This window comes from Canis aureus, chromosome 15 (assembly GCF_053574225.1).
Source record: "Canis aureus isolate CA01 chromosome 15, VMU_Caureus_v.1.0, whole genome shotgun sequence".
Lineage (NCBI taxonomy): Eukaryota > Metazoa > Chordata > Mammalia > Carnivora > Canidae > Canis > Canis aureus.
The window spans coordinates 50975055-51000481 of record NC_135625.1 but is presented as its reverse complement, the minus strand read 5'-3'; the positions used below and the strand labels follow the sequence as shown (position 1 = coordinate 51000481).

Sequence of the window (25427 nt, the reverse complement as noted above, 5' to 3'; positions counted from 1 at the left end):
TGTGAAAACCAGCAAAACAACAGCATAGCCACAACACTGAGACCCATTTGTCACCCATCGGACCGGTGAAAACAATGAAGTAGGACTATGCATTGTGTCAGTCCTAGTCATGCAGAAAGCAAGGAAGAAACAGGAAACCAAAACAAGCCTGAATGAGGAAGGGGTCTGGATGGTGTCTGGGAAGATGGGCTGTGATTATGGGAAAGGCACTGAGAAGATCTGTCTTTCCCTAAGGTCAGGGACTGGGTCTTCTCCTTACGTTACCATGTGGATTCTTTCAGGAGAGGTTTCCAGCAGAGAGAGCTGCATGTGCAAAGACCTGGAGGCAAGAGGAGGCAAGAGGAGGCAGGAGGAGGCAGGAGGAGGCAGGAGGAGGCAGGTCTGCCCACAGCAGAGCCGTGGCCCATGTGGCTGAGGTCACCAGTGGGGTCAGAAAGGTGGTGAAGCCGTATTCATCTGACTTCAGGTCACTGGAAAGATGAGGACTTGCACTCTGAACATGACAGGGGCCACTGAAGGTTCTATCAGGGAAGACAGTTGGGGGCGAAGATGGAAATGGCCTTCACTTCAGATTGGAACTGACCTAGGGGTGACGGGGAGGGAGAGGAGAAGTGGGCAGGAAGCCGTAATCATGGAAGAAAAAGGGGAGAAAACCAACGAGGTTCTGGGACAGGTGCCCCCACAAGGTGACATCCCTACATCTTCTGCTCCCCGTCGCCGTCCCAAAGCTTAGCGTGGGTCATGAGAGAAGCAGAAAATGGTTAATAATCATACAGAAATAGTCCATACAGAATTAAGGCATATAGAAATAGTTAAAAATAAAATTTTTTTTAAAGATTAGAAGCTGTCCAGAGGAAAAAAAAAAAAAAAAAAAAGAAGCTGTCCAGAGAAAGGAGGCAATCACAGGGTCAAGAGGGGAAGAGAAAACTTTAGAAGGTTTTAGGCTCAGTGCCACTCTGCCCACCTTGCTGGCAATGAGCTTTTAAGTGTAAATACCTTTATCACTTCCCTTGAAGGTGCTAATGATCTATGAAGCACTATTTCTAGCTACCTTGCCTTGGAGGAAGGACCACCCTCCTTCTGCAGGAGCCTCAGGCCCCATTCCCTACAACCAAATAGACATGGTTTGTGGGTTGTTCAAGGCAGCTGCTCCTGGCAAAGCAGGACCTAGGACAGGCCTTGATGAGAGCACGGCGGGTGTAAACGTCAGGAAGGGTGTCTCCGTGAAGGCTGGGGGCTCCAGGGAGAAGCACGGGCCAAGGCAGGAGGGCACAAGGAACAGGAAATCCTACAACCTGAAGTCTACCTTTCTGCCCCTTCCAGGCGGCTCCTCCATTTCTAGAATTAACAATAGTGACTCACTAGACCTGAACCCAGTGGAGGAAGTCTGGAGGCCAACTCCTAACTGTATAGTGCGCTGGGCTGGTTTCGTGGGCTGCAGTGGACCCAATGTCCCCTGGACCTGGGCAACACCACAGCTTGGCCAGGCTCGGGCCAGCTGGCCTGTCTGTCCCCTGTCTGTCCCTTTGGCGCACTCAGCCTGAGCCGCCTCAGGCTGTCACCTTGGTCTCAGGCAAGCACGTTTCCTGGACATGTCCCACTTGACTTAATTGGAGGCAAGGTCAACATGAAAAAGAGCAGGTTCTTCCAGGGCCAAGTCTGTAGACTTGCAGCCGCCAGATACATTAATCAGGCCATTTCCTAATCGTCTGGGAGTGGAACATGGTGTGCTCACATGTCCCCCACCCCGACCACCCAGGGCTCACCAGACCAAAATCTGCATAGGAAAACAGTTTTTTCCAGAATCAAAATAGCAGTAATTTTCTCAGTCAGAGACAATTACAGAGACTAACCAGAAGACAGACAGACAGACAGAAGGAAAGAAGGGAAGGAAAGAAGGAAGGGAGGAAAAAAGGAAGGATGGATGGATCAAAGGAAGAAAGAAAGAAAAAGGAAAGAAGAAAGAAAAGAGAAAAGAAAAGAAAAGAAAAGAAAAGAAAAGAAAAGAAAAGAAAAGAAAGAAAAGAAAAAAGATCAAGAAAGGAGACACCAAATGATGGTTGAGGGACCAGCAGTGCAGCACAGCAGAGCCATCGGACTGGGATTCACACGCAGGTTTGCCGCTAAGGAGTGGCCTGCAGCTCTCTGCACAAATTCCCTGCCGCAGCAGCTCTTTGGGCCTCAGCTTCTCGCACCTGGAAAATTATGGTCCATGAATCTGTTACTTCTGCTCTTCCTCACTCAGCAAAGTTGTATTCGGCGTCGATGATGTAAAAGAACAGCAGCGTTTATAATTCCAAATGCTTTGGGCATACCTTCTCATGTCTGATGCTGTCATGCTGCTTTACGGTTTACCACATGCTTCACCTGCACCATTTATTCTTCAACGAGGGAACAAGGGTGGAAGAAACGCTGCCTTGTGCTTTGGTGACCACTCAGGGAGGCAGGCGATGGGAGACCTGGTCCTGACCCAATTGGCGTCCCCCCTCCCCCAGCCCCCGACCTCCAAGGTGTCGTGCCCCAAGCTGCCCGTCACACCTGCAATGTCACTGGGCACAGAGAGTGGCTCGCACTCCAGGAACATCCCTGCGCAGAGCCTGTGACACTGTGCAGTCCAGGAAGCCAGGGCAGCGCAGGCTGAGCACACTCTCAGGAGCCCTGGGAAGCTGCCCGAGCCCAAGGGATCCTGGAAAACAGGGCAGGGTGAGTGGCTCAAGGGGGACTGGGCTTCCCCCCAGTGAGGCATGTGGTGGCCAGGCACCTACCTTCTCTGAGCTTCGGGTCCTCACCTGTCACATATGAATATTAAGTTAGTTAGAGAACGTAAAGTGCCTAATAAGTGCAAGTGAACATATGGCTTAGAGATTTGGGGTCAGAGCTATGAGTGTGGCTCCCAGCCCAGGAGAAGTGCTGTGGGGCCAGGCCTGTGGCACAGCGCAGCCATGGGGTTGGAGGGAGAGAAGGGGAGGGCAGCGTCCATCTGCCGTTAATGCATCCTAAAGCTCACTTAACAAGCACTCTACGTACAAATCTCCTTCTGATGCGACTCCTCGATCTTAGAATTCAGGCGTAGGTGCATCTTCTGGACAGAGAACAGGTAACCTATTGGATGCCCTTCGCGTCCAATTCTGGACAGCACTGTTGACCTGGCTCCATCTACATGGACAAGTCTGGTTGCATCCATGCAGGTTTAGGAGCCAACATACCAGCCATACCAATATACCAGTACATACAAGGAGATGCTTCCACATTCGTGCAAACACACAGGTGTGGACACCAACATGCATGTGTGTAAATTTATGTGTGCAATGCTCTGCTGCACCTACAGCTTTTTTTTTAAGATTTTATTTTTTTAATTTGAGAGAGAGACAGAAAGAGGGAGCACATGAGCAGCAGGGAGAGGCAGAAGGAGAAGGAGAAGGAGAAGGAGAAGGAGAAGGAGAAGGAGAAGCAGGTTCCCCACCGAGCAGGGAGCCAGACTCTTGGACATGGGACTCAATCCCTGGACCCTGAGATCATGACCTGAGCCTTAGGCAGATGCTTCACCAAATGAACCACGCAGGTGTCCAATCTACAGCTTTTGATGCAGGTCCGTGCACACACACATGGTACACATGGACAATGGATGGGCCACCTGTCTAGAACCTAGAATAAACCATAAAGTTGGCATCTGAGGGATGCCTGGGTGGCTCAGTGGTTGAGCATCTGCCTTTGACTCAGGGCATGATCTCAGGGTCCTGGGATGGAGTCCTACATCGGGCTCTCCACAGGGAGCCTGCTTCTCCCTCTGCCTACGTCTCTGCCTCTCTCTCTCTGTGTCTCTCATAAATAAATAAATAAAATCTTTAAAAAAAAAGAAAAGCTGGCATCTGAAAACAAATGGAACCCAAAAGCAGAGCCATATGTCATTTTGTTAAGTTCTGAAGCTTGCATACATCAGACACCACGTCCCAGCCCATGGGCTGCCCTGCGGAAGGACTGCGACATGGAAAAGTCGCCCAGGTCAGGCTGAACTATGACACGGCTGTGTCTGTTGCTAGGTTTTCCGCATGTGTTGCCCTGTTGTTGTTCTCCCAAAAGTTTAATAAATTATGTCACCAAAAATAAAGAAATTTCTGGAGCAAAGTTGAAGCAATATCTCACTGGTGTGCTTCCAGAGAGAATGAATGGATTTGTCCTTCTCCTTCCAGGATCTGAGATCACACGACCCGTCTATCCACGTTGGGGTGAGGCCTCCCAAGGAAGCTTAGACTGGAGTGGGAGACCACTTATTGCCACACAAATTAACAAGATAAATTCATAGAAATCAGCAGACTCAAGGTCAGGAAGATTTGGGCCCCATTCAAACATCAGACCAAAGCCAATGCTCTTTTTGATTAAGAGCAGATGGGAACCCACCCTCTTCATATCTGTCAGCTGAGGAGCTATGACCTAAGGCACTGCCGCCCTCAGCGTTGGGCCAGGGAGCCCAAGGGGAAGACATGAGACTCAGGCCTCAGGAGGCTCACAGGCGCCATCAAGAGCAGACCATGACGGGGGCAGCAGTAGGCACAAGGAATCTCCAACCTGGGGCCTTGACTCCACATCTGGCCACAGACAGACTGGCTTCTCAGCCTTCAGATCCCAAGGCCTCATCCTGAACCTCAACTCTTGGTCGGGGTTCGGAGGGTGGAGGTAGGCCAGGGAGGAAGCAAGCACAGAAACCAAGCCTTTTCCAAGGTCTTGGCAAGCACCAGCCCTACACCCTGTAGGATGGAGAGGCAAAGGGGTGTGGCGGGGCCATGGGAAAGCCAAGGTGGCTCCCCTCAGAGGCTGGCACTCAGGGCCACTGTCTGCTGGTGACCTCTGGGCCTCAGCTTACTCATCTGTAAAATGGGGAGATGCTACTAGGCTGTCCCTCACCTCTGACACCAGTCTAGCCCTTAGCTCCTGCGTTTCTGTGAGGTCGGTGGGCTTCCCAGAGGAGGCAGAGGAGGGCCAGCTATTTAACAGAGGGTCAGGCTTGGACGAGGCAAGAGGCCCTTCCAACTAGGGGAGGGCACCTAATCGGGCGGAGTTTTTTCCAACACCTCTCGTAGATTAGACAATTATTTTAAGTGCGCCATCCCCAGGAGTCTTTAAAACATGAAACACAGCAGACTAGAGCCTCCCACAGCGGCGGCCATGACGTAAGCACTACAGAAGTGTTAAGCCCTCCTTCTTATCATCTCTACTGTAGACCTCGGTGCAAACACCATAACCTCACCACGGAGCAGCATACTCGCAGCAGCACACGTAACGTGTGCATGTGGGGTTAATTGTGTCCATTCCACATGGGAATGCAAGCCCCCTGACTTAGGGATTTCCAACAGTTTTGTTAACTGATATGCCCAGCATCTCAGACCGTGCCTGGCACCAGCCAGATGCCCGAGAAATATTTGTTTGGACAACTGGATCCATATCATTTCACAAAAAGGCAAGTTCAGTGACCAAGAGGTAAGGGAAAAATAAAAGGAACAGGGGTTATGGGGACATTTTTAGGTTTCTGCCTGTCTCCCCACCCTCCTTACCCAAAATGGTGTGACGGGACAAGGGATCCAGCTGGGGGGTCAGAGGCCTTCCAGCTCCCCGGTGGTAGGACTCCCCAACTCACCCGCTCCGCAGAACCACCAGCAACCCCTGGAATCTGCTGCTCAGGGCCCCTCTGCCTTCGTTCTGGGGCTAGGTTCTCCCACGAGCCGGGGGCCTGGCCAGCAGAGCAAAGATGGGAGGTCACCCCAGCAGAGGGCTATGAGGGGTCTCCGGAAAGGTCAGCCAGCTGCGAGCAGGGAGCAGTGAAGCCACAGTGGTGACAGTTCCCTCACAGATAACCTACTCTGATGCTTCCGTGTTTGTTATCACCGTTTATGGTGAGCCATCACTAGCTTTCCATTTCTGCTGGTCCTAGGATGTTTCTTTCTCTGTCTTTTTTTTAGGATTTTATTTATTTATTCATGAGAGACACACAGAGACAGAGACACAGGCAGAGGGAGAAGCAGGCTCCCTGTGGGAAGCCCAACGTGGGACTTGATCCCAGGACCCTGGGATCATGACCTGAGCCAAAGGCAGACGCTCAACCACTGAGCCACTCAGGTGCCCCCTAGGATGTTTAAGAATATTTAAGAGGGGCGCCTGGATGGCTCAGCTGGATAAGGGTGTGACTCTTGGTTTTGGCTCAGGCCATGATCTCAGGGTCATGAAACTGGACCCTGCGTCCAGCTCCCCACTCAGTGGGAAGTCTGCTCCAGAGTCTCTCCCTCCCTCCCTCCCTTTCTGTCTCTTCCTGCTCGTCCCCCTCTCTCTTTCAAATAAACAAATCTTTAAAAAAAGATTTAAGTGGGATCCCTGGGTGGCGCAGCGGTTTGGCGCCTGCCTTTGGCCCAGGGCACGATCCTGGAGACCCGGGATCGAATCCCACGTCGGGCTCCCGGTGCATGGAGCCTGCTTCTCCCTCTGCCTGTGTCTATGCCTCTCTCTCTCTCTCTCACTGTGTGCCTATCATAAATAAATTTAAAAAAAATAAAAAATAAAAAATAAAAAAATAAAAAAAATAAAAAAAGATTTAAGTTAAAAAATTATACTTCGATAGGATACAAATCAAATTGTGCAAGTTTAATGAATGCAGTTTGGGACTAACCTGTCCCATGATCCTGCCTCTGTTTCCCTGAGGGGTCATTAATTAGGACATCAGAGGGAGATGGCATTTCTGCCGAGGTGTGAATACATGTGTGCGTGGATCTGCATGTGTGCATGTATGTATGTGTGTACATGTGTATGTGTGTAGCTGCATGCATGTGTGTATGTGTGTGCAACTGTGTGAGTATATGTACATACGTGCACTTCTGTGTGCAGCTGTGTGTGTGTATATATGTATCTGCATGTGTGGAGCTGTGAGCATTCTTCCAATTTCTTTGCAAAAATGAATCCTACTTTTATAATCACCACAGGTTTCAAGAAATAGTATGTACTAACACATTTTCCCTATTTGCACATTTCCAAAGTTTGGTCCGCGGGTGTTTCCATGGCCGTTCTGTGAAACATGGTCATAGATGAGGAGGTCCACCAGAGCCCACCATTGGGAATAGGACCCAGCTGTTTTGCAAGGGAATTTGTGCTTTAATGACACAAATGTGAGTCCCTACCTGCTTATTAAGTTTTTGTCTTGCAAAATCACCAAGGCTCTGATAGTAAAAGCGGGCATGGGTGTAAAATGTGGGGGAGAGGTCACAATGCACAAAGCCTGTGCCTGCAGGGGGCTGCCTCTGAGGGAAGAACGGGTGGGATGGTTACGGAATTTCCCTGTGAAACTACCGGGACCTTGCAGGAAGACTGTGTCCCTTGGCTGGGGCCTCTGGCTACCTGGTGTCACACTGGGCACACCAGCAGTTGCGCTGTGCAGCCAGGCTGGGGCTGGCAGAAATATGCCTCCTTGGTAAAGCAACCAAGGGGAGCCCGTGACCTGTGGGTAATTCCCCCCTCAGCCAAGGGTCATGTGTGGTTAACTGGTAGGGGCAGGGGGCTGCCAGGGCACAGAGGTGAGTTAGGTGAGCTGGTCTTGGTGACTTTCTCTCCATTGTCAGCTCTGGTCCTTTTTTCAAGCCACATCGTCATGGGACAGTGGGCCCCTGGCTGGCCTCTGTTCAGGAACTACTCTTTCTTAGGCCCTTAAAGCCTGAGACCCTGGTGGAACACTCTACCCAGGCTACACTCCCTCGACTAGTACCTTCCCATCTCCATCTCTGTCCAGGGGCTTTATCATCCTCTGAAGACTCAGATCCTCCAAAGGGACAATGAGCTAATCTGGTAAACTGAATGGGCTGGCCTTGCCCTCTCTCCACTCCCAGCAGATCCCCCCTCTTGCCCTGCATGGGAAGTCTTGCAAGTGGCTTTCCTTCTAGACACAAGGCTTCCTTCCTCTGGGGTTCCAGGTCAAGAGAAAAGGTGGCATGCACCCTCCCTCCCCCTCCATGTCACACCAGCAGGAACCCCTGCAGGCAGGTGACACTCATCCAGGCCATCAACCAGCACCACAGATCTGGACTGCTCTTCTAGGCCAGCCGTTAACCATTTACCAGCTGCCCACTGGCCCTTTGACTGTATTGCAATGGTGCACCCTACCTGCCCCCCGCCCGCCCCGGTCCCGGGCTGTGAAGCCCAACTGCAAAGGCCAAGGCTTCAGAACACGACTTTTGTGCTCCGACCAGGTGAAACCTCGGACAGACACCTTTCATTTTTTGATCATCACAAGATGAGAAAACAAAACTAAAGATAACAAATAACTTTTAAGCTCAAATTCAGTTTGCACACATCATCTCGTGTCTCCTTCACATCCCATCCCAGGTGAAGAAGGGGCGGGGGCTGGCATAGCCGCCCAGAGCTGGCCTAGGCAGGCCCCGGGCCCAGTTTCCTGCTCCCACGGAGCTCTTCCCAACAGCTTCTGCTCCTGAAGAAAAACTAATTACTGTTTAGGAAGTTGTTTGTGATCCCTGGTGGAAACAGGGGAGTTTAGCTGTGCTGAGGGCATGAAGCAAGCACGGGCACACTCTGCCGCCTTGGCATGCTCTCAGGCCTTGAGAGGCAAGCTGCCTAGGGAAAGGATTTCCTGATGAAGCGTCTTTGGAGAAAGTTCTGGCGGTCAGAGCACTCTCCCACCCTCGAGGCTCAGGCAGCGCTGGCAATACTCCAGTTTCCTTGAACTCATCTGCTAGCATCCCAGTGATCTCAGGAGACCAGAAGATGGGTGGGGCAGCCCGGGGTCAAGGCACTGCCTGCCTCAGTTTCTCTGGGTCTCTGTCTAGAGGGTCAGGAGAGCCAAAGACAGGGGATGAAGAGACACAAACCCTGCTGTATTCTCATCCTTGGGCGGCCCCTACACAGCACCACACGCGGCAGGGGGGCCTCAAACCACAGACACATATTCTCTCCCAGTCCTGGAGGCTGAAAGGCCCGAGTCAGGTGTCGGCAGAGCGCCCTCTGACACCTGCAGGGGACAACCCTCCCTTGGCTCTTCCAGCCTCGGGTGGTGGCAGTCTCTGCCTCGTCCTCTCTGTAGTTGTGCTTCCTCTGCTCAAAAGGACACGGTCCTACTGGATGAGGGGCCCGCTTTGGCATCACAACCAATTCCATCGGCGGTGACCCTATTTCCAAATAAAGCCACAATCTCAGGTACCTCGATATATCTTTTGGGGGGACATGATCAGCACACAGCGCCTGCTACTGCTGGGCATGACCAATCTGGGGAATCCCTCCATGCTCACACCCCAGTGCTCTATGGGTTTCCAGACGACTGTGCAGCTATCCCAAGAGGCATCTTGGGATGCCTGCAGGGTGCCCAGCCCCAGGACCCTGGGCCCTGGCCAGTGCACAGGCCCTGGGTAAGAGCACCAGTGAGGCCAAGACTCCTGGCACCACAGGCCAAGGGGACCCCGACACAGGCAGCTCAGTGACTCAGAATGAGGCAGGAGGGGAGCACAGAAATAAGCCACTGTTGTCCATACCGGGCACTTTGAACAATTACCCTGGGACAGTGCAGGTGAATCAGACATGTCCGAGACAAACCAGGGACAGTCCCCTGACTCAGGGAGTTTCTTGACAGTTTCATTGGAAGACACCCTGCCGGAAGGTTTCTCCTGGAAGAAAATTCAACTTGAAGAAAATTCAACTTGCCTGTTTATTTAAATTGCAAAGTAGCTGACCAGAGAGAGCACAACGATTATTACTTCAACTGAGAAAGGGAAGAAATGAATCTCAGATGTAAAGGGACTGGTCCTGTGCTCTGCCTTGCAATCACCTGACATGGTGGATATTCCCTCTGTCTTACAGGTGGGAAGCTGAGGGCCAGAGTAGCAATTGTCCTCTCGGGATGAACCAGCCCAACGTCACAGCCAGTGGAGCCTGGACTTGAACTCATGTGCTTGGGTTCCCAAACCCTTTAGTTTTCCCCAGCTCTTTCCACTCACTCCACCCACACTGTCCTGTGTCCAGGAAATAAAGCCCATCCCAGCCTGCACCGGCTGCCCACCTCCCCAGATTATCTGCCAGTGAAGCACAGGAGGGCACTGGATGCCAAGGAGAAGAGGGAAGCACTCTGACCCCTTCTCATGGAGCCTCACAATAATCTGATGGGACCTGAGTCTGACAACAGCAAATCAGAAGTCCTCCATAAGCCAGTTTCTTGGCCTCCAGAGGCCATGACCTACACCTGCTTCCACGCCAAGGAAGAGGTGGGGCTGCAGCCTGGGGACCCAGCGCCTCCAGCCCTGATGGCCAGGACTTGTGCTAAAGGCCTTCTCTTCTCTCCGCCCCAACGCCTTACTCTGAGAAACAAATGACTGACACTCTTCCTCCTGAGACAACCGTCATCCAGCAGATTTTTAATGGCCTAGGAGGGAAATATCACAAAACAAACACATACTGAGCAAAGGGAGGGGGAAACCACTCAGTAAAGGCCAGAGTTCAGCTTGGTTATGACAATCAATTGTGAAAAGCCAAACCCACAACTTTCCGGAGCGGGAGTGCGTCTTCCTGCTGACATAATGCGCTTGGGCACTTGGCTAAAAACAAGTTTTCCCCGTTTGAGGCTGGCACATTTGGGGCCTCTGCAAACAGGTCGCTTCTGCTTTTGCCAAAGCTAGCTTCCCCTTTTCTGGAAACTGCTCCCCCCACACACACACACACACTCTGAGTCCGCAAGGCAGCCTCCCGCTCCCTGGCTGGGCTCTGGGATGTGCATCACAAACAGTTCAGTTGTGGGCGAGTTGTTTTTCTCTGATGTAGATGTTTCTTTCCAAAGCCTGCTACAAGTGGAAATTTCCGTATTCCCCTGTTCAGCAGAAATTACAGGCTTCAGTTTCATCATCACTATCAAACCATTAACCATTAACCCTTGACACCCCGGGGGAGCCCTGGAGGAAACAGCCTGGGGCACATTCCTGGGGCTGGCGGCTGCGGAGGCTGGGAGGCCCCTTGTGCCAGGAGGACCAGAGGTACGAGCTTCTGGAGGCGGGGCGAGGGGGGCGGGGGGGGGGGGGGGGGGGCGGAGAAGCACTAGAAGCCTTACTTTTCATTGATCCTCCTCCACACCTCACGTCCAAATGTCTTACTCTGCATTATTACCTTCTGTGAACTGAGTGCATCTTCAATCCTATCACGTCTGAAGCTCACTCACTGCTCAGATTCCTTGGCTTCTGCAGGGGTGTAGACATGAAGGGGCCCTGGAGCTGTGCCCTGTGTCCCCTGGGCCCTCCGCTGGAGCGCAGGGGCAGCAGACACAGCACAGAGAAGCCTTCCAGCGAGCCCCACGTGGGGCCAGACCAACATGGGAAGCCAGGCCCTGTCCCCCTCCTGCACCTCTCCCCTCCTCTGCATCTGGGATACCTGCCTCAAAGCAAACTGCCAATAGTGATAATGAGCGGATGGACACCTCAGAACCCAGACACCTGCACAAAGCCTGCAGACTAGAATAAGTGCCTAAAAAGACAGCAGTGAGACTGGCCCCTGGGGACAGGAGCGGCTGCAGCCCTAGGAGTATAACCTCCTGGGAGTAAGAGCCCACTGTGTTCACACCGCCAAGCCCCGTGACACACCCCACCACTTGTAAGATGCATTAGGGCCACAGAGGCCAGCTTGTGAGACACAGGGATCTGCCCCAGGATTGCAGATTCCACCCCCGAGTTCCGGGGCTCCCACAGTAACACCAGCAGCTTAGGCACCCCAACCCCACAGAAACATGGGGGCAAGCAGGGAGAGAAGCAGCTCAGAGTTTGACTCCTCTCCCCAGAGTGCCAGGCCCCAGGTCTTCCTCTTCACCTCTTGTGGTCCTGATTGAGCATACCAGCATCCACCAGCATCCGCCAGCATCCACCAGCAGGAGGCAGACACCCACCCTGGGCCGGCACCCCAGGCAGGCAGGGGATATCTGGACCATTTGTTCTAGGTCTGGCCTACATAGAATTCCCCCCTGAGGAGGGGGCAGCTGCCTCCAACCGCTTCCTGAGCATTCTGGGTGTCTCCGGAATCCAGCCTAGGGCAGGGTTTCATGAATCCCTCTCAGAGCTTGCCTCCAAGCCATGACATGACAACTTTTTAAAAATAGGTGACGACTGTGACAAGGCCAACACGTGCGGCTCCCCAGTCGCAGGCCTGCATCTGGGGGGAGGGGGGACACGCGGGCCACAGCCCAGCCTCAAGGCAGGAGGCCAGAAAAAGGAAGATAAACACTGGGTTTCAGCAAAGGGAGGGGGAGGGGTGGAAAACCAAAATGCCAGGGTTGGCAATAAAATAATTTGCAGTTTTGAGTCTTAGCTGTTTAAAACTGATTCTCGGATACTTTTTTGTATGTCAATTTAAACAATTTTATATGGTGGATGAACCAGATATTAGGTAAACTCTAAGATTATCATTCTTGAGGTTAAAAACTTGGTCATATATGGGATAATTTATTTGGGTTAGCCTAATATGATCAACTGCTTTTTACCGCCAAGGAAATGGGGCACGAAGATGACAGGGATGGATGTGCCTCAAACCAAGACTTCCCCCTCTGAATCCAGGCTCTTCCTGAGAACCGTCGCATTGCTTCCGGCCCCTAAACCACGACAGAATCCAGGCCCCCTCATGTCACAGGCACCTGCCTGAGGACACTCAGATCTTCCACCACAAAACCAAAGCCAAAATCCTTACCCCAGCTCCCTTCTCATTCTACGACATCATCGTGCTGTGCCCAACTCAGATCATAAAGTCCTCCTGTCCCTCTGGCTACTGTTGTTTATTCTTCTAAAGATAAAATTAAAATGAACCTCCAAGCAGCTTGATTCAACTTGCAAATTCCAGTAAACCAAACCCGGTATACCAGTGTCTCCTGGTCTGTAACCATATGTCTGGATCTATGCGTGTCTCTCTCAATCTCTTTCTCAATGCACAACATACACATGCACACAGGCACACATGCGTGTGACCCTCTAGTGCCCAGGAGTACATGCTCCCGTGTTGCAGGTTGTCAGGCTGAGGGTGGCATGGTCCTTGACTTCCCCCCAGGCCGTGTAAGGCTTGGGACCGGGGAGCCCCTGCCCAAAGTGAGCCCATCCTGAGCGCCTGTGTATGTCCCCTCGCAAATCCCAGGCATGTGGAGGCAGACTGGGGCCCCCTGAGCAGAAGAACTGTGTGACATAACCATGCAGCCCCCACCCTTGCAGGGGGAATTGGGCCTGTTGAGCCCGAAGGTTCACAGGGTCGTAAAGACCTTCCAGAATGAAGTTTGCAGGGGTTAGGCGGCCCCCATTGGAGTTTGTACAACTGAGCCTGGACTCAGCTGGGTGGCAGGGGACAAGAGCATTTTCACCTACACTCAGACACAGGGGCTGTCAAGAATCAGAGTCCCCTGTTCTCCTGTCCCATATCCTTTGATTCTCGAACCACTGACCTGAGGGAGAGATGAGCCCATGGGAGCCCATGGAGCCGAGTGATGTGCAGGGGCATGCTGCAAGAAACGACAGAGTTCCTGAGGGGGACAGACTCCCTGCCTAGCTTGAGATGGCTGTGGAACCCTGCTCCTCCTGGGCTGAGCCTGGGCACAGGCTGCACCTACACCGCTCCCATGCCCCGCCCCCTCAACCACCTCTACCCCACACACCCTGCCCCACCCTGTGGTCCATGCATCCAAGCGCCCACACCCCGACGTCCACACACCCCACCCTCCACACCCTACTGCACACACCCCACTGTCTACATCCCAGGGTCCACACTATATCATCCAAAGAGATAGCAGGAAGATCAGTGCGTGTGGGATGTGCCATCAGAGAATTGGGGCAGGTGGGAGGAGGGAAGAAACAGGAGGGCAGAAATAAAAAGGACGAGGAATAGGCCCAGCTCCACACCCCCACCTGGCATACGGCCCCATGGAGATTTGTTTGTTTGCTTGCTTAATTAGAATTTATCAAAAAAAGAAAAAGAAAAGAAAAAAAATTTATCAAGTGCCAATGATATTTATTTATAGCCTATCTTCATTACCCAAGCAGGCTGCAATGCAGCAGGATAAAGCACAATATAAGAGGAGCAAGAGCAGCCACTGAAGAAGCAAGCAGGGCAGATGTGGAGAGACGCTGCACCAGGAGCTGTGGGGCCCGACCGCACATCTGCTCCTGGGGCTCCTTCAGCATCACAGCCAACGAATGAAGAAGATGCTTTAATAATTATAATCATTCAAGTTTGCTGCATGCCGGGCATTCAGGTGAGGTCATTTTATTCTCAAAACAGCGCTCAGGTGGGCATTCTTGTTGCTGGTTTACAAACGAAGCTGCTTAGACTCAGCAGTACCTAGGGGCTCGTCTAGGTACAGACACAGTAGGTGGGAAACCGAGGTGCCCAAATCTCGTCGAAATCTTTACAAGACCCGTAATCTAACAAAGGGTCCTTGGGAAATACACAGGTGACAGGCAACATCCATCCTGTGATGTTTGCAGCTCCCAGGCAGGCATTTCGAGAACCTTACACACACACCCCGCCCCCACTAGGACTTTAGGGGGAATGGGAAGAAATCTTACAGGGAAAGATTCTGGAGGCAACCACACTTGCTTCAACGTTGGCTTTGCCTCTCACCAGCTGTGTCTTGTGGGCAAATCACTCAGTCTCCCCACGACTCAGTTTCCCCAACTGTAGAAATGGATGCAGGGGGCAGCCCTGGTGGTCCAGTGGTTTAGTGCCACCTTCATCCCAGGGTATGATCCTGGAGACCCAGGATCAAGTCCCACGTCAGGCTCCCTGCATGGAGCCTGCTTCTCCCTCTGCCTGTGTCTCTGCCTCTCTCTCTCTCTCTCTGTCATGAATAAATAAATAAAATCTTAAAAAAAAAATAAAGAAATGTGTGCAGGAACACAAACTGGACTGAGCTAATGAAGAGCTAAGGGACAGAATACATGGTAGAGGCCATCGAGGTGCTGAGCCCCTTACTGAGTGTCCCATCAACACGTGTCTCTCAATTTCACTTGAAGGTGACCTGACAGTCAGAGGAACAGGTAGACAAACCCCACGGCACCAGGGGCCGCGTCCCCACAGGAACCTGGCTCGCCAGTGCCTCTCTGCAGGTGTGGCGACCAAAGGAAGAGAATTGGGTCAGAAGGCAGGTTTTTCAAGCCTAGTGAAACCTAGCTCTAAAGAAACAAAACAAAGGATGAGAAGAGATTCAGGGCAGGGAGACAGATGAAAATGAAAAAAAAAAAAACTTAAAGAGAAACACAAGGGGGGAGAGAAAATCAAGCAAAGTTGGGGATAAAGAGAAACCACCCAACTGCAGCCTGAGCTCTGAGTGTCCACCTACATCCATCGGCTTTGATATCAAGGACACCCTTTCCTGGACCCAAAGACACCAGCCAGTGCAAGTTCTGGAAAGTAATATGAGGGAAAATCCCATGACCCATCAATTGTCAAATAGCCAAGGAGCAGTCACTGCTGTAAAGGGTGTTTGCTGAGGACGAAGAGAGGCAGAGGTGGAGGCCATGGAGGTGAGTCAGGGCCCGTCCTGGGTGGCCTTCACAACGCTTCTTCTCTTGCCAGCTGGCTCCCTGCTGCAGACCACCGAGGCATGCAGGCTTGGAGCTGGGGGTCCGCCTGCCTCCGAGAAACTGCCCCAGGGGTTCCATCCTTCACACTCGTTCATCACTCTCATCCCTTCCACACGTGTCCTCAGGGTGAACTTTGCCACCCAGACCCTGGGGCTGTAGGGTGCAGTGGTGGTTCAGCACAGGGTTCAGGGACGAGGCAGCTTGGCCTCTATGCACCTATCTTCCCACCTGTATAATGGGCACAATAATGACACTGACTCACTTGGCTTAAGTAAGCTAATGCACACACATGCTCGGGCATGCCGGCTCATGAGTATTAGCTATTTCTGTTAGCCACTGTTTCTCTTCCTTTCTCTCGAGGCTGACCTTGAGAATCATTTGAGCCAAATGATTAGATAGATGGCACAGTGCAAGGCAGACGTGACTGTTCCTCCCACCTTTGATACAACTCTGACCTTTGTTTCCTGTTTCCCCCAGAAGGGAAAGGGGTAGAAGAGACACGGTAGCAGGTCTGGCTCCTTCAGCTGTCCCAGGAAAAGTCCAGCATCCGGATGCGCCTCCCCAGGAGTGGAGGGCTTACTCCCGGCTGTTGGCAAAGCTGCAGGATGGTGGTGCTTGGCTGCCCGCCCCTTGTGAGGAGTGTCCAGGCTGGGAGGCCACTGTGCCCAGGCCCAGATGCAGCCCTGATCTTATAACTCTGCACAACTCTGAAGTGGCCACGGAGGCCTTCATGAGACTACAGCGCCCCTCAGCTCCCTGCTCCCCTCATGCTCCCAGAAACATCCACATACTCAATCCCGGGTCTGAGTCTGCTAATCCAAGAACCCAAGCATGATGCACAGGTGCTTTCAGGAATCAGAAAGACCAAGAGAATGTAAATTCCACCGATGGTCTAGGGTCCAGATGCAGAGGAGAAGGGACCTTCTTCCAGCCACCAGGGCCTCCATCTCTCGAGGGGAGTCTTCAAAAGCTCTCAGATCATAGCCACCTGGAGAGCCAGAGTCCTCTGAGCAGGGGCTAGACTCAGGCCAGTACCTCTCCCATCTGTCACAGTACAGACTCAGAAAAAGCAGCCCCTGAGACTTCTGCAGGGTCTGTGGGCAGTGTCACTGCACTGCCCAGGACCACCGACCTGGGGGACGGTGACCACTGGGCCATTCCTGAGCAGCACCTGCTGGGAAGGCAGAGGCCACAGCGTGACCAAGGGGGCAATCTTCTCCACCTTCCCCTCCTCTCAACAGAAGCCCAGCCTTCTGTTGGACAAGGGGGTGATCCAGACAGCCCCCCTCAGACATGTGTGATACTCTAAAGAAAGAAGCCAAGGGTGGCAGAGGCCCACTGTGATCTCCAGGAGGCAGGTTGGGCCCAGCCCTTCCCGGGATTTCATCCACCGGGCTAAGGGAAGCTTGATTAGGAAGGGCTGCTGGGAAGGGCTTTCCAGGGGTGACTTGCCACCCAGCTGCGGGGCTGCCACCTTCCTGTCCCAGCCCACTTGAGGCCTTGTGCCCAGAAGCCGGTCTGCAGTTGGTGCCAGCACCCAGAGCTGCCCTCTGATTTGTAAGAGCCGAGTGGCTTATGATGCTGCACGCTTCTCTCTCGCACTTGCTCAGCCACCCCCCAGCTGGGTGCCTTACAGAGACAGTTCCCATTAAGTCAGCAGGATCACTCTGGGCCCCTCCCGCCTGACCCTGTCGGCCTTCTCAGAACCATGGGAGGAGGGCACCCGCCTGGCCGCCCCAACTGGCCCTGCTGGACCGGCCTGTTCCAGGTGAGGACCGCTTGCCAGCACACTAGGGACTCATGCACATCTCTGTCCAGGATCAGTGCTGAAATGAGTGATGAATCACTGAGCCCTGGACCCACTTAGACAGGAGTCATCAGTGGCAGCGGAGGGAAATCTCTGGTTATGGGATTTGCCCAAGTCAGCAAAGCTGGTGGATGAATGTGGGATTGGGGTCGTAGCCTCCCTTCCACCATGTGGTCCTTCCACCATGGCCCCTGGCCCTGCCTCATGGGACTGAAGGATGGGAAGGATAGTAGGCCACTGGATACCTGTAGTTCAGCAGGTATCACAAAATTGGGGCCTCTAGACCTGGGTGGGGGAGGGGGACCTTCCATTCCCTTTGAGGCTCTACCTCCCCATCAAATCCTTCACCCCTCCCTTAAGGAAAAACTAGTGGTCAGCAGCCAGAGGAGACTGCAAAAGGCCCCCCTTCGTTCTCTGTGCCCAAGATAACTGAGAATTTGCTAAAACACACTGACCCTCCCATTCTGCTCCCTGCCTACACTTCACTTGGCTCCTCTCATCCCTGCCCTGGCTCTGTGGCCATCTCTCCTTCATTCACTCTCGGAATGTGTTCTAGTCCATTCCTGGCAGCGGGGAGGGGAGAAAAAACAGCCCCCGGGGCTCACAGTGGCTCAGGGCCTTGGCCCTTTGGACTATCTCCCTGCCAATAAGGAAATCTGCCAAACAAACATGCACATGTATTTAGCCAAAGCATTACAAGGGGTAAAAACAAATTCCCATTTGAATGTATCATTAAGAATCACCTCCAATGAAAAGAAGATTATCTTACCTGGAGTGGGATGGTGGCGGCTACATCCTTAGGGGGACCTTACCCACGGGAGAGGAAACCAACATTCCTAGGTCACCACCTCCCTGTTTCTCCCCTTGTATCTCATTTCAGTCCCCCCCCAAGCCCTGTGAGGGAGGTGGGGACGATGATCTACCTTTGACGGGTGAGGAGTTGGAGGCTTGGGAAATATCGGGAAACTGCCCCAGAGACGATGGCACTAACACTGCAAGGTTGACCCCTCCTGCATGTCACCCTCCAATAGGGCAGAGGAAAACCATCACGCCCCCCCCCTGCTCCCACCACAGATTGTGTTCTAGAGCCTTTCGCACGAATGACGGCTAGGTCCCTGTCTGTCTGTCCTCCGAGTGGGAGGATGCTCTCCCCTCCTCCAGTGTGAAGGCAGGGAGGCAGAGGCACCTGGCCTTGTACCAACAGTCCTGTCCCTCCCTGTTTATGCTCCACATCTTCTGTCAGTCTAAATGACAGCCTGGTTTCTAATCAAAGGATTATCATGCCACCTAAAATACCTCCTGGCATATTTATGATCCTCTTACTAGTCAATTAGCCTGAGCAAAAGCCCAAATAACTTTCTTAGGTAGGAGGAAAAAAAAAAGGGGGAAAAAAAAACAACTCCTAAAAATTGCTCAAAGGGGGAAAAAAAACAACTCCTAAAAATTGCTCTTTAACTGAGCCGACAAAACATGGTTTCCCTGAAAATTATTTTTTCATAAGATTTGCATAGCCACGCCTGGGTGGCTCAGTGACTGAGCGTCTGCCTTCAGCTCAAGTCATGATCCCAGGGTCCTAGAATCAAGTCCCATATCGGGCTCCCCCCATGGAGCCTGCTTTTCCCTCCGCTTGTTTCTCTGCCTCGCTCTCTGTGTCTCTCATGAATAAGATCTTAAAAAAAAAAAAAAAAAAAAAAAGACTTGAAGAGAACGGACTCATCCAGATTTTCAAAATTAGTTCACAGAGTTGACTAAGCATTTGGATTCTCAAAGAATATCTATTATTTTCTTTTCTCCCCCACTTAGCTGAGCTTTTGCATTTCCTCACGATCACCGTCATCTTAGAATCAGCCGTGTGGGAGGTGGTTTCCCGGGGCAAGGAGATGAAAGGTGCAGATGCATGCCATCCTCAAGGAGCAGGTGGTCTCATTAAGGAGACAAGAGTCTGGCCACCCTGCCCCAGTCTGAAGGAGGCCAAGGCACGGGGCAAGGGGGGGGGGGGTGTTAGTCTGCATTTCCCTCTGCCTACCCCCTGCTCATGCTCTTTCTCTCTTGCTCTCCCTCAAATAAATAAATAAAAATATTTTTAAAAAATGAATTCAAAGCAACTCTCAAGGGCCATCCCAGTTCCAGAATGTTCGAGCAGGTCAGTGGAGGCCTTTGTTATGACTGCTTCACAGTCCAGCTCCTCCCTCTGCCTCAGCTGGTTTTCTTTCCTTCCCCTACCACTGAAGGACCAAAGCTAGAGGCACAGAATCACCGGCTAAGAATAATTTTTAGGTGACAGTAACAAAGATCATTTGAGGGGAGCTCACCATGAAGCAAGGAATATAAGCAAATATGTCCATTTGACCTTAAGTTGTTGTATTATGCTTATTATTATTTTATTATGGTAGTAAATTCTATGTCTACATGCCAAGCCTACCCTTTGTATTGAATCTTTCCTGAAAACTGATGTTGCCCCATCCAGAGAAGGCGGGAGATGGATAGAGAATGGACTGGCTCCAAAGCCCGGAGCCAGGGCCTCGCTCTGAAACGACTAAATGCTCACTCACGGCCGCCCACAGCCCTTGGTTTTGAGCCATTGAAAACAGAGCTGCTTTGAATTCATTTTTTAAAAAGATTTTTATTTATTTATTTGAGAGAGAGCGAGCGAGAAAGAGCACAAACAGGGGGGAGGCAGAGGGAGATGCAGACTCCCACCCCACCCCCCACCCCCGTGCCCTGAGCAGGGAGCCTGATGCAGGGCTCAATCCCAGGACCCCGGAATCATGACCTGAGCCAAAGGCAGACGCTTCACTGACTGAGCCACCCAGCAACCCCTATGTTTTGATTCAACCCAAGGTGTAGGTATCTCTGGCAGAGAATAGACAGGACCTTGGCTCTCCAGAAGCCTTCCTTCACCTGTGGGGGTGAATGCTGCCTGCCCCAATGTTCCCCACGGAGAAAACCCGAGTTGTCATCCCTGCTTTGCCCCTGGCCAATCACATGACCTTTGGCAAGTCCCTTTGCTCCTCCAGGCCACCTCCTCACTCTGAGGGGTCCCCAGTGAGCTCTCACCTCCTCTGGCACCTGGCAGAGAAGTCACCTGGCTGAATTACTCTCTTAGACCCGTTTGGTACTGTTGCCCAGCATTTCCCTCCATCAGCGAGCTGAGAATATTCTATTATCTGTGCCCCACACTCACTTCAGAATCTCAGAATACACTTAACAAGCGAAAAAAGAGAAAAGTGACAAGACAAGGAACTTCTTTGTTTTTCTGGCACGGGCTTCTCCCCGGGAGCACACAGCACCCCTGATGCTGGCCTGGCTCTGGTGAGGAAGTAGAAGGTTGGGTGGCCCAGCTTTGGAAGGACCCAGGCTATATGGCTCCTGCATCACTCATGGCCCCACAGGAAGCCCCGTGGAGATCCAGCCTGCAATCCTCTCCTATATTCTCAGAATATAAGACGTATGCAAGGGCACTTGAGTGGCTCAACTGAGCCACCGACTCTTGGATTCAGCTCAGATCATGATCTCAGGGTCATGAGATCAAGCCCCACGTAGGGCTTCATGCTCCACAAGGAGTCTGTTTGTCCCTCTCCCTCTGTCCTCCCCTGGCTTAGGCACTCTCTCTTTCTCTCATTCTTTCTAAAACAGATAAAATCTTTTTAAAAAAGAATTATGCATATATATATATGTTACATATATATTTATATATACTATATTAAATTAAGTATTGGGCAGCCCGGGTGGCTCAGCGGTTTAGCGCTGCCTTCAGCCCAGGGATCCTGGAGACCCAGGATCGAGTCCCACATTGAGCTCCCTGCATGGAGCCTGCTTCTCCCTCTGCCTGTGTCTCTGCGTCTCTCATGGATAAATAAATAAAATCTTTAAAAAAATAAAATAAGTATTAATCATATAACATTAAATAATGGGACTAATTATGTAACATATAAACCTATTATTTTATATGTTTAATATGATATTAATATATTAATTATTACACATTACAATTTAGTATCATGTTAATAGGTTACATTTATACATAACCATATTTTAATAAGTATTTATGTAACAATACAATCAACCTACTGGTTATGTATAATACTAATTACTATATATATTGTATGTATTTGAGAAATACTAAATGTGTGTTATTTTAAGTCACTATGTTTTGGAGTGTTTTGATATTTGATAACAAAGATGAACTGATATAGTGACAGATGTTCGAGGCTCCTCTATAGACTCAGCCCCATCACAGGAGGGTTCTCCGAGCCTTGCACGGTGCCTGGCACACAACAGGCCTTCAATAAGCGTCTGCTAACTTAGTAAGAAAAGCTCTGCAACTATTTGGCAAAAGACCCAACACGAAATTTCCCAATTCTTGATTTAGTGCTTATTCTAAGATTTTGTTAATTAAAAAAAAAATTGAGAAAGGACTAAATAATAAGAGCTATGAAATTAGAGAAGGCAGACTATTTATTTTTGAGATGAGAAGGATAGAGAATTGCTTTTAATGACCTTCATCTAAAAAATTAGGAGCCACATAAAGAGTACAGAGACCTAGTCAACCCCAAGGGCAAACTGCTGGAAGACAGCTGGCCAGACCAGGGGTTTCGTTTCTGGAAGACCACCATCATGTGGGTGGTGTCTTGCTCCCCCAGCAGTCCTCGCCTCCTGCCCCCACACTGCCTGGACTGGTCACGGGGCATCAAAAGCCAGGGGCTGGGGTGGAGCCAAGAAGAGACATCAAAACCCGATTAAAACACATCCCGAGAGTTTTCTAAGCAAGCTGGACTAAAACAGTTGTGAGCCACAGACAGCCGGCACTCCTTTGTCTATTGTGAGGCTAGAAACACTGATTATAAGAGTGACGATATTTCTACAGGCTTATTTTTGAGATAGAGAGATGGCTTATATAGAAGTACACACCTGCCACATAGCCAGTGCTCCATCAGTATTAACTAAATCTGATGCAACCTTGTCCTCCCAGATGGTATCTGATAATCAATGATATTGATCAGTCATAGCTACTATGAATGAAACCACCCCCTGAGTGATGTCTGGATTTGGAGGAGGAACCTCTGGGGTGTTTGTTTACAGCAAATGCTATAGATAAGAATGGGGCCAGGTGATAATGGCTCAAGCCCATAACCCAAAAGCCATGTGCACGGCCCACACTGCAAGGCAGGGTGGAATCAGGCATTTCCACCTTAGCCCAACAGACAGAGAGCGGCCAGTGTTCTGGAAGCTGAGCAGACTGAGCTGGGCTGGCGGCTCCCATTCTCTACCCTCCCCCTTGCTCTCCATTCTAGGTGCAAGAGAAGGTGCTCCCGACAAGCAGGGTCGGGAGCTGCCACCCAGCCTTTTCTCAGGCCCTTGCCCAGGCCCACCCACCTGCTAGGATTTCCAGCAGAGGAGCCATCAGAGAGGGGAGGGGATCCTGGGAAAGACCCAGATCTTGGGGCAATGCAGTCAATGAGTGGTGGACGGTAGAAAGCCCAGGTTTGTGGGCCCTGGGCTACTCTCTCTGGGCAGTGCTGGGGTGTCCTGGCCCCTCGAAGCACCTGCTCACATGACCCCACCACAACACAAGTGGTAGTTGGTTGACTATTGTCCCAGTGTGCTTCGAAGGCAGGGACCCTGCTGTATTAGGTCTCTGGGGCCACCCTAACACAGAGCCACAGCAAGGTGGCTTAAAACAACACAACTGGGGCAGCCCCGGTGGCGCAGCGGTTTAACGCCGCCTGCAGCCCAGGGCATGATCCTGGAGTCCCGGGATCGAGTCCTACGTCAGGCTCTCTGCATGGAGCCTGCTTCTCCCTCTGCCTGTGTCTCTGCCTCTCTCTCTCTCTCTCTCTGCATCTCTATGAATAAATAAATAAAATCTTTAAAAAAAATTAAAAAAAAAAAAAACACACAACTGTATTCTCTCATAGTTCCGGAGGGCAGAAGTCTGGAATCAAGGTGTCTGCAGGGCTTTGCTCCCTCCAAATCCTCTAAGGAGAGGGAGGATCCACTCTTGCCTCTTCCTGCTCCCAGGGGCCCCAGGTGTGCCTTGGCTTGTGGCTGCACCACACCAGGCTCTGTCCCTGTCCTCACATGTACTTCCCTCAGGGTCTGTACCTACATTCCTCTCTCCTTACAAGGGCACCCACCAGTCATACTGGATTCGGAGCCCAGGCTAATGGCTTTGTCTAAACTAGGCTCATTACTTCTGCAGAGACCCTATTCCCAAATAAAGTCACATTCACAGGCACCAGTGGTTTGGACTTCTATGTATCTTTTTTGGGGACATAATTCAACCTATACCCCTGTTCATCTTTGTACCCTCAGGGCCACCACATCACCTGGAAAACAGGAATGAGTTGACTGGTTTCCCAGGGCCTGCTTTAACCCTGCCTGTAAATATGATTCCCAGCAATTCCCCAGTCCTCCTTTTCTTTCGAAACAGAGAAGCAGGTGTCCCACTTTCTAAAATTCTTCCTGGCCTGGTTGTGTCCTTCCTCCTGTGTGCACCCCGCCCCCCTGCCCAGCACAGATGGAGGTCTTGAGCTGTCCCCGCTGTGCTCCCCCTCCGGAGGAGAGTGGGGAGGGTGACGGAATTGCAGGGCTTCCCACAGCATCACGGAAAAAAGGCTGGACCCCTGGGGTTACCAAGAGCAAACTGGTCTTTCTTGTACATTCACCAACAACTTTGCTGCAGATCAGAATATATCAAAACACAGAGGCCCTTGGCAGAAGCCCCGAAGCCTGGATGCTACCTGATTGGTCTGTGACAAGCCCTGAGCTGGCAGAGAAGGGTTTCCTGTCAACAGGAAGGAAAAGAATAGAGATCAAATTATTTTCAAAGTAGGTAGTGGAAGAGAGAGAGAGTGAGATTGGGATTAACCATTCTACTGCAGGCCACAGAGCCGCCCCCTGGAGGGCAATCAGGACCCCAAAGACCCAACTGCGTCCTCTGCCTCTCACATACACCATGCAGTGTGGTGTCTAAGGATTCCCAATGGTTAAGCCTCAGGGACACACAGCTTGACTCTCCTGCGGCTCCCCTGCCCATCTCAGAGCAAGATCAGGGTCAGCTAACCAAGCAGATTAAGGACGCTGCCTCAGCTCTTGCCTGCTCAGCATCTCATCGGCCTCTGTTTGCCCTACATTTTAAAACACTTGACAAATTTTTGACACTTGGTTTGATGTCGTGGCATTTCAAGATGGGTTGGCCCATCCTCTTGAAAGAAGCAGGAGACACAATGTCACATGTGTGATCATATTCACGGTTCAGGGTCAGAAGGAGGATGGCTGGAGAACAGAGAAAAGAGTGCTGGATCCTAACCCAGCTCTAAGGAGTGCCCGCTGCCCTGTTCAGCAGCCCCAGTCGCCCCCATAAAAGTAAAATGGTGCCCAGAAACAGCAAATCTTTGGCAGTGAGCTGAACAAATAAAAACTGGAAAACCAGAAAAGTAAAATGGTCAAGAAACAGCATCATTTAAAAGCACATGTCTTTGCCTGAATATTTTTAGAGGATATTAAGTCATGTCAGAAGTTACGGTATGATGTCTGAGTGGACGAGAAGGCACTGGCAGGTACAAAGTGCTCCCATGTTCCTCCAGTCCATCGACTGGTTAGCACACCCAGAAGTGCAATCCCCTTGCAGATTAGCAGAATACAGCTTTGCTGGGGTGAATTGGAGGAGGGCAGCTAAACAAAACAAAACAAAACAAAACAAAACCAGGCCAGGGAGAGATACTTATCAAGCAACGAGAATCCTAATGTGATATGTGAAATGATGCACTATTGAGCATACAAACTATATCGTGGCTGCTTCTGTCTTTGCTACCGGATTACTGGGGGTGTCCTTTTGGTGAAATAATGATCCATGATGTTAGCAGTGGTCAGTAGGCCACTAGGCAGTATTCAGAGCCTGGTTGGCACAAGGGTCTTGAACCCCCTCCACCGTTGGGCCCTCAGAGTGAGAACCGGGCAGCAGAGACGAGGCTAGAATAAAGAACACATTCCATGTCCACCATGTCACCTCACCATGGGATGGGGAATGTGCTTGTTCTCAGTTG

At 51.3% G+C, this 25427-nt stretch overlaps 1 protein-coding gene and 1 long non-coding RNA gene across 2 annotated transcripts in view; one reads left to right on the top strand and one right to left on the bottom strand.

Annotated features, from left to right (window-relative positions):
- The window catches only part of PRKAG2 (protein kinase AMP-activated non-catalytic subunit gamma 2), a 265607-nt gene that overhangs the window by 233883 nt on the left and 6297 nt on the right, over positions 1-25427 (bottom strand).
- LOC144284041 (uncharacterized) lies at positions 10623-12770 on the top strand. The gene is made up of 2 exons (XR_013352516.1): positions 10623-11003; positions 12501-12770. It is a non-coding gene; the product is annotated as an uncharacterized LOC144284041 (long non-coding RNA).